Raw genomic sequence first — 17991 nt, 5'->3', positions numbered from 1 at the left:
CAAGCTACTTTATGAAATTTGGCTTGAATGAAGTTTGGAAGTGGGACCCATTTTTCATCCAAAAGACATCGGTTGAAAGTTTCAACATCTTCGTTGAGACTTGAATATCGAAATTGGTTAATTTATATTAATTCATTATCCAATCCCTTAAACCCATTTGAGACTAAGTTTGGGTTTTGCTACAACATTCCCAACTTTTAGCCCACTTATTTATACAATAACCAACCCACTTTTCAATATCCAGATCAGTCCAACCCCATGAACAATATATTACAGCAAGCAAACGACCCCACCTCTTTCTTTTTCATTTTCACTCAACAAAATCTAATCTAGAAACGCGATCCATCGATTCCAGCGACTCAAATCGCGAACCAGCAGCCCAGCTACTGCAAAACGCAGCCCAGTAGTCCATGTCACTCGCGCGTGTCTATCTTCGTACAAGGATCGTTGTTGGATTTTCTAGGTGTTATCATCTTGGTGCCTCGCATGTCCTTGTTCAAGATCGGAAGACTCCCTTCATATTTCGGTTGGAAATTGGTACTCGTTCTTAGATGGAAACCTTATCCTCCATTTCGAATATGAATTTGTTGAAATTCCATCCCGAATTTCCTCCTATTTTCTGCCCTAACTTAATTATATAAATACCTTTATCTTTCTCTTTGTGAAGGGAAAAAAAGAGAGGGTGAGAGGGTTACGAAAATTGGAAAAAAGTGAGAGAAAATAGACGTTGCAGGTAGCTTATACAAGATGGATAAGAGCCAACATAGAGAGAAAAGTAGAGAAAAATTATTAGTCATATACATTTATATAAGAATACTTAGGAAACAGGTTTCAAAATAGATTGAAAAATCCAGATTTTACTCCCTCTTTTTACTGGTTCGCTTCTGTTTTCTTTATCGAACTTCTCATAGTTTTGTTTCGGTGGTGGAAGCTTGCTGTCTCTGCTCATTCAGTCTAAGTTCAGCTGCCTGGAAAAAGGTAATAGTTCCTTCTTCACTTACATTAATCATTATGTTATGTGTTTAATTTATCTCGGTTAGAAATCCAAATATTTAAATGTGCATTTATTTTCCTTACACAGTGAAGTCATTTAGCTGAATCATGCTTAATGCAGTGGTCTCTCTCTGGTTATTTTAATGAAGTTGAAACATTGTTCCTTCATGTATATCTTCTATGTATATATGGTTATATCATGTGTTATGACTTCATTTTACTTTTCTATAGTATGTAGCTTGAAGAACAGACTCAAGCATGCTTAAAATCATTAATTGTCGTATTCTGTTATAAGTTCTTTTTTTATGTTATGAGTGTAGTCTTCAAATCAAAGTTTGTAATGTGGGTTCTTCACTTTTCTTATGTGTTCTACTTCCTAGAATGATGGTAAATAATGTTTTGCATTTGAAACAAGTTGCTTAGTAGACTAAAGGGTTGACTTTGTTAATGATAAGTTTTAGTGTTACTTTCTTGTTTATATTGAGATCCTTCATTGCTCTTAATACTATTTAGTTATGCTACATGATTGTTTAAACCACATCTTTGCTAGACTTTGACGAAATTGATTTGTTAATTTCATTTTTGTGCATGTGATACCACTCGAGTCCTCATGGACTCCAATCTTCTTCCCTCATATCCCGGATGGGCCATAAAGGCCCTAAATCCCCTTTTCCTTCGAGTCAGCCCCCTCAGCAAGCTGCAAAATTGATGTACAGGTTGAGGTCGATAAATGTAGGCTGGAAATTAATTTTACAGGTCTCTAAAAAGCCCAAAAGAGGGCAGTATACATGAATTATAAAATTATATACCCAAGTATACACAGAAAGAATCATTATATACAGGTCTGAGCTGACAAAACAGGTGATGGAAGTCTGAAATGGGCAGCATACATTCAGCATACATCCCAGTATACACGAAAACGAGTCGAAATACATATCGTATACATCCATATACGTTTGGTGTATAAACATATTTTAAGTGTGGAAAATAAGGAATATAGGGCCAGAAGCCCAAAGGAAATTCCAGCAAGCCCAACAGGTCTAAGTAGGTCAAGATCCATTTTGGATTACTTAAATTTAGGATAGGTTATAAAGATTTGGGCCTAAAGCCCAAATTTAATAATCTCTTCCCTTTTTACTCTTATTTGTATTGTTTTAAGTAGGGAAAATTGTATATAATAGCAAACTAATAACCTAAAATAAATGGAGTAGCTAGAGTTTGATTTAATTGTGCTCCATAGCAAACGTTTGCAAAAAAATGCCAGGCGCCTCTCTCCCAAATATCTCGCTCACCACTCTCCTCCAATCTCTGGCTCGCTTCCTCATTTTTTACACAAACTTAAGTTTATAAAAATGTTTCTAATTGTATAAAACAGAGAAAATTGTATAAATACATATATTTTTGTTCCCCTCTCTCCCCTCTTCAAGATCTCGCTCGCCGCTCTCCCAAATCTCGCTCGCCACCCTCGCCTTTCTTACTTATACAAACAGAAGCGAAATGTATAAATTGCGTTTCTGTAGAAGCGAAATGTATAAATTGCGTTTTTGTTTGTATAAAGCGTGAGAAAATTGTATATACACATGCAAGTACATATATTTTCGTCTTATACACTTATAATTATACAATAAAAATACTCCCCTGCCCAGTTTCTTTTGCATTTCTCTCTTTCTCGTTAAATACAATTTTCAAATTTTATCTAATTTCTCTCTTTCTCGTTTTATACAATTCAATTCAATTGTATATTCTTTGTCAAGTCTCTTTTGTCCTTCTCTCTTTCTCATTTTATACAAATTCAAATTATATATAATCGTTCTATACACTTATAATAATACAACTCGTTTTATATACTTTGTTTTTATACAGTTCTCTGCCTAAGTGTCTCTCTTTCTGGTTCATACACTTCGTTTTATACAATTTGCTTCAACTGTATATGTATAGCGAATTATACAGTTTCTATGTTTGCTTGGAGCGCAATTATGCAAACTTTGCTATAACATACAAATATGAATTTTTTATTTGCTATATGTGAAAGTTGCCATTTTAAGTAACTTTGTTTATTTAATGGCTTAATTTAATTTAATCCCAAGATTTCCATTTTTCTTTATATTGAAAATAAATAAATAAAAATATTTAAATATTTGTTTTGTACGTGTCACTTAGCTTTTATTTTATTAGTCTTATCGACCACCTTAGGTCACTACCCTTTTTAAATGATCTCTCTCTTCTCCCTAAAAATAATTAATTAAATAATATAATAATAATAATAATAATAATAATAATAATAATAATAATAATAATTAAATAATTAAAAATGAACTTTACTTAGTCAAAGTTGGAAAGTTTAAGTCTAAACCATTTTTAGTCAAATCGCTAGTCAACCGCAAGTTAGCGGACATTCCGAGGGCCTAACACCTTCTTGGAATGTATATTTGAACTTCGAACCTCTCTTTCAACTAATTTTATCTGTTTAAATCTTTTGAAAATAATTATAAGTTTTTCTTGATTTGTTATTAAAAATTAAGTGTCCACTCTGTTAATTCGGAAAGTCAATTTCTCGTAAATCATAAGATTAATCAATGTTTCAAAACATAGTTTTTTTTTCTTTTACTATATATGAAATGACGACTTTGCTGGGGATTAATTAAGTTCTAACCAAAAGGATTTGACTATTTGACTAATTGTAATTATTGAATTGCTTATTTGTGACTAATATGTTTTAATTATATTATTGGCATTGCATTTCATGACATATTTTGATATATATTGCATAGTATATTAAAGGACGGGTTGCGGAACCGCAACCGGACTTTTCTATACTCAACCTTTTTCCAGAATTAGCATTAATTTATTGGTTCGTCATGCGTCCAATGGTTGTCGCGAGTTCCAACCAAAATTGTCCGTTCGGGTCCCCGATCTTTTCAAAGCCACTCTTAGTCAAATAGGATAGAGCTAAACCAAATCCAAAATTTAGGAGCATTTGAACTAAGATGACCCAACACCTAAAGTGTGTTGAGCCCATCAGAAGACCACCATGAGTCCAAAACGGCCCACGACCTAAACGGACGTTCATACTTATGTGTTTAAATTTGAAGGATGTATACATTGTTTGAAAAATTATTGTCTAAGGGGGTAAGGATTACTGCTAAAAAAAAGAGTTTCACAAGCTACTAGTCCATCGAAAGACATTGGCACCCAAAGATGACAAAAAAATCAAGAAAGAAGAAGAATCATTTGTGGAAGCATAGTTTAGGGTCGTGCCCTTGCGTGAGACTGATTATTTTGTATTCCATTTTCCCTATTATGTATCCCCATTCAGCTTCATTCATAAATTTGTATAAATTTGAGCTTTGGGGCAATGGAATGTTTCAAATGACGTATACATCCCTCAAATCGCTAGGCCTACCCTTGGCACAAAAGGGTCACATATCTGTTTAGAACGCGTAATATTTGTTTATGTGTTATAACTGCTTATATCAATATGTTGCTTTATCTGGAGATATTCTAGCTCATTCTTCTTTAAATTGTTTTAGAACCCTAAGCACAAATATCAAGTCACTATCTAAAGTGCGTCCAAATACTCTTCGAGTCTTCAGTTTCGCAACAAAATTCAAACTTCACTTTTTAGATTTTACTCTCATATCAGAAAAAATATTCGTTGTCTAAAAATAGAAAAATGATTCAAGGGTCGAACTACGTAGGACCTGAATTCTCCAAGTGAGATACATAGGCAGCCTTCCAAGGTTCGACCCCCATTTTGAGAAATTTTATCTTTTTCAACTCTTACAAAGAAAATTAGAGTTACATATCAGTCAAAAACCAGAAGTACGACAATAAAATATTCAATCGACTTTGTCCCGATTCAGGTCGACATTTTTGACTCACAAAACTAAAAATCAGATAGACAAATTCCTGTCTATCTAATCACTTCTTTATATATGTGGGCTAGTCTTTCTTCAAATGAAGCGACTCTTATGTGCTTACAGCTTTATGTGTGATATTTTGTATCACCTACTACCTACACAAACTAACACATTTGCCTTTGAGTTATTTTTCCTTCTAAGGTACTCAATACTGATTTGTGTTGATTAGTTGTTGAACATCAATGTTTTCAAAGATTACTTTCCTAATTGAAATTTGTTGAAAGAGAGAAGATAATGACTCAGAATAATGAGAATACCAACCTGAATGAAGTTGCTATAGTTCAACCGCCTGCAGTTGAACAAAATGAGTTAATTACGCAGTTGATGCAACACATTGCTGAGTTAAGGGTTGAACTTTTTTTTAAATAAGATTTGTCAATTCCGACTATCGATGTCAACACTCTAGGCAATGGAAGACTTCCACTCCATTTTCCTCCTCTGACTTCAAATTCGGAACATGTCCTAAATTACCCACCCTCCAACCCTACTCAAAATCCTTTCACCATCGACCTAACCGCGTCAAATCTTCATCAGACCAACACTTCATACCAAACGCTGCCTCCTCTTCAAAGCTTGAATCCCAACTCTCAAATTTTTCCTCCTCTTCAAAAATAAAATGCAAATAACTCTCAAATACTCCATCCATTTCAGAGCTTAAATGTCAACAATCGTCAAACACCCCCTTCATATATCAGACCCCTGCAAAAGGCACTCAAAATCCATCAAATGCTCAACCCCTACCTCCAAAAGTAATTTTTGATATTCCAGGCCACGCCGAACAACATCTTCACTATACTGCCTATTCCGAACATGACCACTACGAAGAGAAGGAGAAGGAGTGAAGGGCCAAAGAGGAAAATACTAAACCGATTATAAAGGAGAGATTGCGAAAGCGATAAAAGAACTTGATTATGATTCAGAAGGGGGGGCTGAATTATGAAACTCTATGCATTCGTCCGAATTTGGATCTTCCGGAAGGGTTTAAAGTGCCAATGTTCGTCACTTTTAATGGAATTAGAAATCCTCTAGCACATCTGAAAGTTTATTGTGATCAACTCGTGAAAGTTGGTAAAAATGAAGCATTGTTGATGCGTCTCTTCAGTCGAAGTCTAAGTGGATAAGCTCTGGAGTGGCTTACATCACAAGAACTGAAACAATGGTTAAGTTGGAATGCACTCGCAAAAGATTTCACGGAAAGATTTGGACATAATGTAGGAGCTGCCCCAGATCGCTACTACTTGGAGAAGATCAAACAGAAGTCTATAGAAAATTATCGAGAATACGCGCTTCTTTGGAGAAAAGACGCCGCAAGAGTTCAACCTCCCATGTACGAACGTGAGATCACCGAAATGTTCATTCAAATTGAAGAGCCTGAGTACTATGAAAGAATGTTGTGCATGATGGACAAAAAATTATCGAGATTGTCAAAGTGGGAGAAACTTTGGAAGATGGTTTCAAGACTGGAAGAGTCACAAACTTTACCGCATTGCGAGTTAATGAAAAAGCTACCAGAACTAATGATATGGATACATCAAAAGGAAAAACAGAGGCGGTAGGTACGGTCACGACTACCTATATGCGGTCATCTTCCTAAAGGAAATATCCAAATCATAATGTCGATCAGAAAAAATTTCCCCGAATAAACTTTAGGAAGACTCCTAAATTGTTTACGCCATTAAGGGAATGTCAAACTCAACTTTATGAAAGGTTGAAAGCAATGGGAATGCTCCATCCTACAAAAGGAAGACAAGCCAATTCTTTGGGAAGATTTTATAGGGCTGACCACAGATGTGCTTATCATTTAGGAGCCATTGGACACGACACAGAGAATTGTTCGACCTTGAAGCACAAGATACAAAACATGATCAACAATAATTTAATCAATATTGAGAAAACAACCTCAAGGTATAAAATATTAAATGCTTAAGAGTGCGTACAAGATATTTTTGAACTAAGTCATTTGGAAGACATTCGTCATCAATGGTCGAAAAGAAATTTCCAGCATCGGTCAAAATTTTGCATATGAAGTTATTGTTATATTTCTTTGAAAAAGCATATTTAATCTCTTTGTTTCCTTTTTATCGCATATTTTGTAATGAACTACGTCTGACCTGAATTCTCAAGAATGAGATACGTAGGCGGCCTATGTCAGCTTCGATCACCCCTTTATATACTTTCAATATTCTCTTTGTACTTTGAACTACGTTCGACCTGAATTCTCAATAATAAGCTACGTAGACGTCCTATCTCGGCCTCGATCGGTTTCTTTGTATGTTTCTTATTATTGTTAACCTTTGAGGGGAACTACGTTTGACTTGATTCCTTCTTCAACGGGATACGTAGGCGCCACAACGGCTCGGTCATATTTGCCGTAAGATTTTCATTTCTCGTTATAATCGAAACTGAGATAGAAGTATTGAGAGAATCTAAAAAAATTCATTCGAAGATGGACTTCTTCAACAAGTCAATACTGAAATATCAAAATGCAACTGGGTAGATTTTTGGGTGGATCTCAACATTCCACATGATGACATGTTATGGAGAATCAAGTTGGAAATCATGTTTAAATGTGCAACTGGGACAAATTTTTGAGAAGATCTCAAAAATTCCACACAAAAATGTCATTTGATTAAAGTCTTATACTTATTATTAATGAGAAAAATTGGGACAGAATTTTGAGGAGGGGCCTCAAAATTCCTGGATGGCAACCTCAGAATTAACAAATCAAGTTACAAAAATTAAATATATTTCAGGCCAGGACAAAATTTTTGAGGAGGGTCCTCAAAAGTTCCATCAACACTGTCTTACAAAGGACGGACGAGCGTGTAAGCTAACCGCATGAAGGAGCGTGGAGACAAGACCAACACAAATCACTCTTTTAAACTAAGAATTTTTCTTCGAATGCAGGAATAACGAAGTCACAATAATGACAATGTCAGAGTTGTGAAGAGTGAAAAAAGACATCATTTACGCCTCTCGTGGCCTCATCCACATAACTAGAAAGCTTTTTATCTCAATTTTTCTTCATTTCATCACATTGCCTCAAGTGATTTATACATAATTTATTTTTTATGTTGCATGAATATTGAAGCCAAACACTAATAGATTCTTTCAAAGTTGTAAGAAACAAAGTGTTGGATGATCACTAGTCACGAGTCATGATCGAAGTTATAATTAGGCTCATCATAGCCTAATATCGATAAGCCAAATGACTTAATATAGTTCTTCAACTTCACTTTTATTATTTACTTCATCGTCGGTACTGACGTTTAGTGTCGAGCTTTACAGGTGATAATATTGGTAAAATCAAAATCGTATGTGAAATTAACATCAAATTTTAAGATGATCAAAAGTGACACTATCTTAGATGTGTTGCAAGAGAAGATCAATAAGTCCATCACATCAAAAAGTTGTTGGTGACCACAATATCTCCATGACAGTCAAAGTCATCGAATTATTACAAGTTTTCGATAACCATTGAAAATGTCAACAACAAACTTAAATTTCGTTGAGTTTGTCAAGGAAGGAAAGCGTGTCTTTAATCTTTGTGTGAATGAATTAAGTGATTCACCTTGATAATTCTATCTTTTAAAGAACAGAACCATAGTCGCGACGTGCATATACATCAATTTAGTTTTTTGTACGTCTGTCGCGTAAAAATTTAGGCTTACGTGTTTCCTGACAATGTCAGAGTCAAAATTCTAATTTGTTGGGTATCCACCCCATAAGTGGATTATGTGTTTTGATTGGCCAATCAAAGACTTCCGCATATAGTTTTGTTGGGCGATCTACCCCATAAGTGGTTCGTATATTTGTTTTTCCTTTTCAGGTTCCTATTTTTGAATTATATTGGAATATCATAGAGACATCCACCTTGTTACCAAATGGAATATTATCAATCATCCACCTCGTTACAGTTAGAATATTATCGAGCATCCACCTCATTACAGATGGAATATTATCGACCCATCCATCTCGTTACAGTTGGGAAACTATCGAGCCATCCACCCATTACAAATGGAATATAATCGAGTCATCCACCTCGTTACAGTTGGACTATTATCGAGTTATTCACCTCATTACAGTTGGAATATTATCGAGCCATACACCTTGTTATAGTCGAAATATTATCGAGCATCCACCTCGTTATAGTCAAAATATTATCGAGCCATCCATCTCGTTACAAATGGAATATTGTCGAGCCATTCACCTCACTATAGTTGGAATATTATCGAGCATCCACCTCATTATAGATGGAATATTATCGATCCATCCACCTCGTTACAGTTGGAATATTATCGAGTCATCCACCTCGTTACAAATGAAATATTATTGAGCATCCACCTCGTTACAGTCAGAATATTATCGATCCATCCACCTCGTTACAGATAGAATATTATCGAGTCATGCACCTCATTACAGTTGGAATTTTATCGAGCATCCACCTCGTTATAGATGGAATATTATCGAGCCATCCACCTCATTACAATTGGAAAATTATGGAGCCATCCACCTCGTTACAGATGGAATATTATCGAGCATCCATCTAGTTACAATTGGAATATTATCGAGCATCCGCCTCGTTATAGATGGAATATTATTGATCCATCCACCTCGTTACAGTAGGAATATTATTGAGTCATCCACCTCGTTATAGTTGGACTATTATCGAGCCATCCACCTCGTTACAGTTCATCCACCTCGTTACAGTTGGACTATTATCGTTTCATCCATCTCGTTACACTTGGAATATTATAATCATAGAGCCATCCACCTTTTTGCAGTTGGATAATTATTGAGCTATATAGTTCATCCAGATATCACCGGAGTTCTCCGTGCAGAAAACAAGCAATGACATCTCCTAATCTTCAGCAAATCATGAGTTGTAATGGACATACTGTGTTCGAAAGCGACATATACTGAACATACTTATGTTACATGTTTCACATCAAGAGTGACTGAAAAGCATCATAAGAGATACTACCACTTTTCCAATTCTCTTTTCTACTAACAAGTTGTTTCAGTCTTTGTTGAGAGCATCCAAGAGGATGAATTGTCAAATCAAACCACAGGTGCAGACCACATCAACAAGGATGCAACACAACGTGGAGCTTTTTCTTAGCAGCGAACTGGGACATAGTCCAAAGAGGAGTTTCATACTCTTAGGACGTGAACAGAGGATCGACTTCCACCACAGTCAAATCACACCCCTCTCAGAAGGCATGTGAGTTTTTCTTTAGATTTCTTGATCTACCGGAAGCAGTTTTCCAACCGAAGTGACATACACCAAGAGCTTTGAAAGTTATGTCTATGTAAGTTCTTAATTATGGTGTGAAGCATGACACATTCATGGCTAAAAGGTTATAAGCCTTCTTTTCATACTCGACTTAATTTGTCACTGAACCAAAGGTTATCTAGCATAATAAATTTCCTTTTCAACCGATCGAGTCTAACTACAAGCCGCCTGATTCCCTAAATGGAGGGATATGTAGGTGGGCTCATTATTGAAAACTCTGTTGTACTCAAATATTCTGTCATAAATCTTATTCTTGAGCATTTCGGTCTCTTAATAATTCAACATAGGAGTAGCTTTTGAATTCTTTCAGAATCGTGCATTAAAACAAGCTTATAGAACTACAAGTGGCCTGAATTCTCATATAGCCTGAGATATGTAGGAAACCCACTTTCAGGGTTCGTCCATAATTCTTAAAGTCCGTACCAAATCCCATGCCTAAAGATGAATAATGTGGTCGGTCAAAATTAGCTTGGTCAATTTTATTTTCCTCGAATTTCTTGCATCAATCCAAGTAAAATGAGGGACAGTTGTTGACACCCAAATTTGACCCTCACCAATATAAATTAATCATATCGAGCTTCCAAGTTATAATTTTAAATAGTTTTGTAACATTTTTGTAATTTTTAGATGATATATATGTCTTACATAATTATTTATATCATTAATTTATTTTATAAGTATTTGAAAATCATCTCAAAAAAGATTTTGTTTTAATTAAATAGTTGGTTAATTAGTTTAATTATTAAATGGTATCTATTAGGTTAATTAGTTTATAATTAAGTAGATTATTTTATTTCGTTAAGATTATGAAGCTCTTTAATTAATTTATATTGATTCATTACCCAATCCCTTTAACCTATTTGAGACTAAATTTGGGTTTTGCTTCAGCATTCCCAACTTTCAGCCCACTTCTTTATACAATGTCCAACCCACTTTTCAATATCCAAATCAGTCCAATCCCATTAACAATATATTACAGTAAGCAAACGACCCCATCTTTTTCTTTTTCGTTTTCACGCGACAAAACCAAGTCTAGAAACGCAATCCGTCGATTCCAGCGACCCAAATCGTGAACCAGCAGCCCAGCTGCTGCAAAATGCAGCCCAACAGTCCATGTCACTCGCTCGTGTCTTTCTTCGTACAAGGATCGTTGTCGAATGTTCCATGTGTTATCATGTTGGTGCCTCGCTTATCCTTGTTCAAGATCGGACGATTCCCTACATTTTTCCTTTGGAAATTGGTACTCGTTCTTAGCTGGAAACCTTATCCTCTATTTCGAATTTGAATTTGTTGAAATTCCATCCCGAATTTCCCCCTATTTTCTGCCCTAATTTAATTCTATATATACCTTCATCTTTCTCTTTGTGAAGGAAAAAAAAAGAGAGTGAGTGGGTTACGAAAATGGAAAAAAGTGGGAGAAAATAGACGTTGTAGGTAGCTTATAAAAGCTGGAAAAGAGCCGACATTAGAGAGAAAAGTAGAGAAAAATTATTAGTCATATACATTTATATATGAATACTTAGGAACTAGGTTCCAAAATAGATTGAAAAATCCAGATTTTACTCCCTCTTTTTACTGGTTCACTTCTGTTTTCTTTATCAAACTTCTCGGAGTTTGTTTCGGTGGTGGAAGCTTACTGTCTCTGCTCATTCAATCTCAGTTCAACTGCCCGGAAAAAGGTAATAGTTCCTTCTTCACTTACGCTTATCGTTATGTTATGTGTTTAACTTATCTCGGTTAGAAATCGAAATATTTAAATATGCATTTATTTTTCCTTACACATTGAAGTCATTTAGCTGAATCATGCTTAATATGCTAGTGGAGTGGTCTCTCTCTGGTTATTTTAATGAAGCTGAAGCGTTGTTCCTTTACAACTCTAACATATCAGTGGATTAGGATGTTTAAGTGGTCCATTTTAATAGGCTATGATGTATTCATGTATATCTTTAGTATATGTTTATATCATGTGTTATGGCTATCATTTTATTTTCTACAGTATGTAGCTTGAAGAACAGACTCAAGCATGCTTAAAATCATTAATTGTCATATTCTGTTATAAGTTCTTTTTTTATGCTATGAGTGTAATCTTCAAATCAAAGTTTGTAATGTGGGTTCTTAACTTTTCTTATGTGTTCTACTTCCTAGAATGATGGGAATGAATGTTTTGCATTTGAAAGAAGTTGCTTAGTAGACTAAAGGGTTGACTTTGTTAATGATAAGTTTTAGTGTTACTTTCTTGTTTATATTGAGATCCTTCATTGCTCTTAATTCTATTTAGTTATGCTACTTGATTGTTTAAACCACATCTTTGCTGGACATTGACGAAATTGAGTCTCGCTAATTTGTTTATTTCGTTTTTGTTGCATGTGATACCACCCAAGTCCTCCTTGACTCCAATCTTCTTCCCTCATATTCCGGATGGGCCATAAAGTCCCCAAATCCGCTTTTTCCTTCGAGTCAGCCCCCTCGTCAAGCTGCAAAACTGATGTACAGGTTGAGGTCGATAAATGTAGGCTGGAAATTAATTTTGCAGGTCTCAAAAAAGCCCAAAAGAGGGCAGTATGAAGTATACAATTGTATACACAAGTATACATGTAACAAATCGTTATATACAGGTCTAAACTGATAAAAGAGGTGCTAGAAGTCTTAAATGGGCAACATACATTCAGCATATATCCCAATATACACGAAAAACGAGTCAAAATATGTATAGTATACATCCATATACGTTTGGTGTATAAACAGATTTTAAGTGTGGAAAATAAGGAATATAGGGCCAGAAGCCCAACGGAAATTCCAGCAAGCCCAACAGGTCTAAATAGGTCAAGATCCATTTTGGATTGCTTTAGATTTAGGACAGGTTATAAAGATTTGGGCCTAAGGCCCAAATTTAATACTCTCTTCCCTTTTTACTCTTATTTGTATTATTTTAAGTAACTTTGTTTATTTCATGACTTAATTTAATTAAATTCCCAAGATTGCCATTTTTCTTTATATTAAAAATAAATAAATAAAAATGTTTAAATATTTCTTTTTGTACGAGTCACTTAACTTTTATTTTATTATTCTTATCGACCACTTTTGGCCACTACCCTTTTTAAATGATCTCCCTCTTTTCCCTAAAAATATTTAATTAAATAATAATAATAATAAATAAATAAATGATAAATAATTAAAAATGAACATTACTTGGTCAAAGTTGGAAAGCTTAAGTCAAAACCATTTTTAGTCAAATAGCCGGTCAACTGCATGTTAGCGGACATTCCGAGGGCCTACACCTTCTCGGAATGTATATTTGAACTTCGAACCTCTTTTTCAACTGATTTTATCTGTTTAAATCTTTTGAAAATAATTTCAAGTTTTTCTTGATTTTTTATTAAAAATTAAGTGGCGACTCTGTTAATTCGGAAAGTCGATTTCTCGTATATCATAAGATCAATCAATTTTTCAAAACCTAGTCTTTTTTCTTTTACTATATATTTTCGTAAAACAACGCCACATTTGCGGAAAACAGAGTCTTTGTTCTCTGCATTTGTGAGCCTGGTGTTGTAGTCGCGAAAGTCAAGTGCTTTGGTCATCGCATTCGTGGGATGGGCTCTACGATCGTGGATAGGAGTGACCTCAACCCTTTGCGTACACGGATAGCCTCCCGCATTCACAAAGAAGGGTCGGGGTTGAGCTGACCCTGTTGACCACCACGCTTATGGACTGGTGTCCGCTTCCGCAGAAGTCAATTTATTGGTCTATTAAATAAGACTAGTCCTGTTTTTTAGGTTAACTTCCAAAATTAATAGGTTAATGTCTCGGGTTCTAGAGCTCCAATTTGAGTGGTTCTTATTGCTATTTGTCAGAAATTTGAGAGGCTACCTGTTGGGACCACTGGAGAGGCACTGGGAACTCGTTTAGGAGGTAAATTGTCGTCCGAAACCTCCCTCTGAATACTTTAATGGTGGCTTTTGATTCTTTTATTGAACTTGTTGTTTGGTGTTGTTTTAAGGCTCAAATGGTGCCCATTTTGGGAGAAAAATTTCCTTGATCCATTTTGGACCAATTGACGCAGTCAATTTCAGGATTCTCAGTGTGGGTCCCATATTTCCATTTTGAATCGATTTTGATCCCATCTTCAATTATTTCATTTTTGGTGTACGTCGATATTGACGTTGTGGTCTTATTTTTTGTAGTGTGGAAACGATCAAAGGTTGTTCAAAGGGGGAAAACTTTGAAATTGTGAATTTGAAGTCCGCGTGGTCAAACTTTGAAGTAGGTTATGACTTATCAATCTTTAGATTGATCTTGTGATTGTGAATGCATGTTGGTTAGCTAGATTTGGGATTTGCCTGTAGTTGTATCATGTTTAGCTATTAGAAATCATGCCTTAGGCATATTTTTGGGCTTTTTTCAGGGATAGCGCATGCCTATTTTTGTTGTGTTGATTATATCATGCCTTGTTGTTTTCGTATTGTTATTGATGTTGATATTAGTTGGAGGCCCATGTGTAACCCTATTAACCATGGTCAAAGTATGGGTGTAAATTCTATTAGTCGGGTTTGAGTCCTAACTAGGTGATTCTATTGGATTCTTCAAGTTACCTCTACTGTGGTTAATTTGAATCCATAGAGGGTCGTTATTGTCCTGGAATATCTCGTGACTTAGCTAGTAGTCTCCTTATCTCTTCTCTGTACCCAACAGGCTTATGAGAGTTCGTTTGAGTTATTTACTTTCAATGTTTACTTATGGGGTCCAATTAGGTTATAGTTAGTTGTATACTTTACTATTTTTCCTTTTCTAGACTCATGTGCTTTATAGTTTGAATTTCCATTCAACTTTCTTCTTGTGACCTCTAATTGCTTTTAATTTCTTGCTTTAGATATTGCCTTTAGTTTACAAGTAACTCGGCCTATGATGCCTACTGGGTACCCATTATTTTGGTACTCATACTGCACTCTGGATATGTTTTCTTAATGTAGACTCAAGCGCCAACCACAAACATTGCTGCAGTCTAGCTATAAGGATCTTTAGAGACTGAGGGTGAGCCTATGGCGTCCTGTCCAACCTATCTCTTTATGTATATAGTTTTTGTCTAGTTTTTTTTAATATGATCATAACTCTTGATCGTGACATGAAAGTTGTAGTATTTGTTTTAATAACAAAAAGATAAGAAAGTAAATATTTTGCAACTAATTCCTCTTATTAGTTAGTGCTTTATCTATTCTGATTTAAGTTGTAATACACACACACACACACACAGATACCCCCCACCCCCACCCACCCCACACACGCACACACACACACACACGCACACGCACATGCATGCACACGCACACGCACACGCACATGCACACACACACGCGCACACACACAAACACACACACACGCACATGCACACGCACACACACACACACGCACACGCACACGCACACGCATGCACGCACCCACGCACCCTCACGCACGCGCACACACACACACGCACACGCACACGCACACACACACGCGCACACACACACACACGCACGCACGCACACACACACGCACACACACACAATATCTAATTAAATTAATATAATTAAAGTAAAATCAAGGAAATAATTCATTGGCTTCCGTTTCCTATTTTTAGGTGACGGTACAACCATTACCCTCGTTTATCTAGTTTAGGAAAAATAATTATATACGCCTAGTTACATAGCGTCCATATAGGGTAAATATCGAATATCATATTGAAATTAAATTTTTTGATATTGTGATTTTGTTATTATATTATTTGGTATGTATTTTTAAAAAGTTTGATATTTGATACAGTATTTAATAAGTATATAATTACATATATATATATAAAATTTTATTAGTACAAATTCATTATTTGGACGTTGGAACTTTAACTATTCTATCATGATTGAAATGTCCTCTTTGATTGATTAACTAGGGATGACAAATGGGAGGATCCGGATTTGGACAATTAAATTGAGCTAAAATAGATCGGAGTAAATACACTCATATGAATATGAGCAAAAATAATTTGGGTGAAATATGAAAGGGATAGAATGGTTCTGATCTACTTTAGTATTCGAAAGTCAATATCTTTAAATATTTAATTAAGTTAATTGATATTAGCTTAAATAATTAAAAAAAATTCTTTAAGGTGTGTTTTGTAGAAGGAATTTCTTTCCAATTTTCTTATGCTTGGTTTACTTAAATGTGTTTGAATATAATTTTCAAGTGTCTTATGTTTCTCCAATTTTAAAAAATATAACATCACAACATAAAATAATAAAAATATTTTGTAAAATATTCTTTCACCTTACCATCCGATCTAACTTGAGACACGACTCTCGAATGTAACCTGTGAACAATCTCCTACCGCGATCATGGATCTGAATCTCAACCTCGATCAAAAACCCGACTATCAATATCCTAATCCAGGACATGAATCCCAATCCTAACTATAACCAAGGACATATTACCCAACTCCTGAAACTTAACGCCCAACTCCCAACTCCCAACCTAGGATCCGGGACATAACTCTGTATTGAGATTTGATTCCTGACTCTAAACTAAGACCTAATGTAACACCTTCGATTCAAAAGATAACAAATTTAGTCTTTCCAAAACTTGGTGCCACCACAGATGGAGCAACCGAGGGATCGTTGGCCACGATTCGAAGGTTGGTTAGTCGTTGGCAAGCCCAAATATTAGTTTAAATGACTAGTTCCAGTACTTTTTGAGGGTCCACCAGGACGGCCCGTTCACCTATCCACGATTTTTAGGTAGGTCCCATAGGTGAATCTCAGACTTAATGAAATTCTAAGAAATCTCCGTTGAAGTCACGTGGACATGTACGCACCGTAGGTCCAAAAACAAAGTCCCTGAACCCATCCACCATCGACTAGTTCGTAGGCAGATCAAAAACCCTAAATTCAATGATCCACCTATCAAAATTTTTCATGTTTGTAAAGATATTCCATAAAGCCAACTGATCATTTTAGTTTTTTGATAGAGCAATAAAGTTGAAGAACCACTGCCCTTATCCTTAATCGATAAAGTATCTTTAAAATTCACTTTCTTGTTGGAAGAACATGGGACATTGGTCCTAAAATTATTTTTCTTGCTATATTCGAAAAATTACCTAAAATTGTATTGCTCCTCAACATTAATTAGGTAATTCTGAAATATTCTTATAATTTTGATGATAATTTGTAGAAGTATTTTCTACTAAAGTGTAATACAAGACCTATGACCTTGATTATCAATGTTCATGTTACTGTTTGGAGCTTCATCCATGTTTGTCAATGGATTGAAAAAACAAATCCTCCATGAATAAGATTTATAGCTAGTTGAATTTTTTATTTTATTTTAAAGTATGTGATCTAAAGAAAATTCTTTATTTTATTATATGATAATTTTTTTCTTTCTTTTTACTTAATATTCAACAAAATAAAAATAATCGAATCATTTTGGAACCACTTTAGTAATTAAAAAAAACTCAATTGCCAAAACATGAAAACGAAATCATCTATGCAACAAGATTTAAATCCAGTTTAATTCATCAAAGGGAAGGACAAGAAAAAAAAGGAATATTATTTTATTTCTTGTGTCTAGATGTGTGTTTTGGTGGAAACATTATTAATTTCTGATAAAGCAAATTGACTTTAGATTGTTCATGTCTACACACACACACACATATATATATGGCGTAGTTGGAGGTTCGACGTTATTTTCGAATCTTTTAGCATGGTATTTTGAATCTTCGGTAGATTCTTATTTTCTTAAGTTTTGAATTGATCATAG

General features: G+C 35.0%; 1 long non-coding RNA gene across 1 annotated transcript; it reads left to right on the top strand.

Moving 5' to 3' along the window:
- Nucleotides 1-210: 210 nt before the first annotated feature.
- LOC107005870 lies at nucleotides 211-2220 on the top strand. The gene is made up of 2 exons (XR_001454959.2): nucleotides 211-978; nucleotides 1082-2220. It is a non-coding gene; the product is annotated as an uncharacterized LOC107005870 (long non-coding RNA).
- Nucleotides 2221-17991: the final 15771 nt, after the last annotated feature.

The sequence above is a fragment of the Solanum pennellii genome, chromosome 12 (assembly GCF_001406875.1).
Source record: "Solanum pennellii chromosome 12, SPENNV200".
NCBI classification, from domain to species: Eukaryota; Viridiplantae; Streptophyta; class Magnoliopsida; order Solanales; family Solanaceae; genus Solanum; species Solanum pennellii.
This window is presented reverse-complemented; position numbering and strand designations above follow the sequence as displayed.